Source organism: Clarias gariepinus, chromosome 25, assembly GCF_024256425.1.
Source record: "Clarias gariepinus isolate MV-2021 ecotype Netherlands chromosome 25, CGAR_prim_01v2, whole genome shotgun sequence".
Taxonomy (NCBI): Eukaryota; Metazoa; Chordata; class Actinopteri; order Siluriformes; family Clariidae; genus Clarias; species Clarias gariepinus.
In genome coordinates this window covers 3,346,791-3,347,500 of record NC_071124.1, presented here as the reverse complement: position 1 = coordinate 3,347,500, position 710 = coordinate 3,346,791, and the positions used below count along the sequence as shown (strand labels likewise).

Below are 710 nucleotides of genomic sequence, written 5' to 3'. Positions count from 1 at the left end.
AGGTGATGTTCATGCATGCGTGTGTGTAAGATATGGCAGATATAAAGGTGGAAGCAGTCCTACCTGTAAGATGGTGTGTGTGTGTGTGTGTGTGTAGAAGATATAAAGCAGGCCTACCTGTAAGGTGTGGAGTCAGAGCTCGCGCGCAGTACAAGGCAGACCCGCGCGCGCTGAGCCGCACAGGAGCAGTGAAGAGGAACTGCAGCGCGCGCGAGGTTTTTCTGTTACTCTGCAACTTCCGGGTAAACTCATCGGTTTTTCACATTTGCATAATAGAGCAAAGCCCAAGAGTCGAGTCTGTGTGTTCACACACACTCACACACACACACACACGTGTTTACCAAAGTTACAGCTTTCTTCGGTCAGGTCATGATCCTGTTACATCAAAGCCTTTGAACTTCCCTTCATTCTTTTATCTTTTCTTCTCATATAAAAACTGGCATATAAATAGTTAAATAAATGAATAAACTTTTTTGTTTTAAAAAAAAAACAGTAACTGATTTATTCTTTTTATCAGTCAATGACATCATCAAAGCTCATGTAGCACTGCACACTATTATCCTTTTGAAACTCTCTCTCTCTCTATAGTATATATCACTGATCACTGAAATGCATCTGAGGACCAAACGTTAAGTCCATGACTATCCTGATATTTTCCAGAATCTCTATTCTATTTATTGCTCTCCTACTCCGAGCCCTTCTTTGATGTC

At 41.4% G+C, this 710-nt stretch overlaps 1 protein-coding gene across 2 annotated transcripts in view; it reads right to left on the bottom strand.

The window, feature by feature from the left end:
- Positions 1-227, bottom strand: part of lyn (LYN proto-oncogene, Src family tyrosine kinase) — a 21,777-nt gene extending 21,550 nt beyond the window's left edge. For both annotated transcript variants that reach the window (XM_053486252.1, XM_053486253.1), the window contains exon 1: positions 118-227. The gene's annotated coding sequence lies outside the window, so the exon portion shown is untranslated. The remainder of the gene's footprint in view (positions 1-117) is intronic.
- Positions 228-710: the final 483 nt, after the last annotated feature.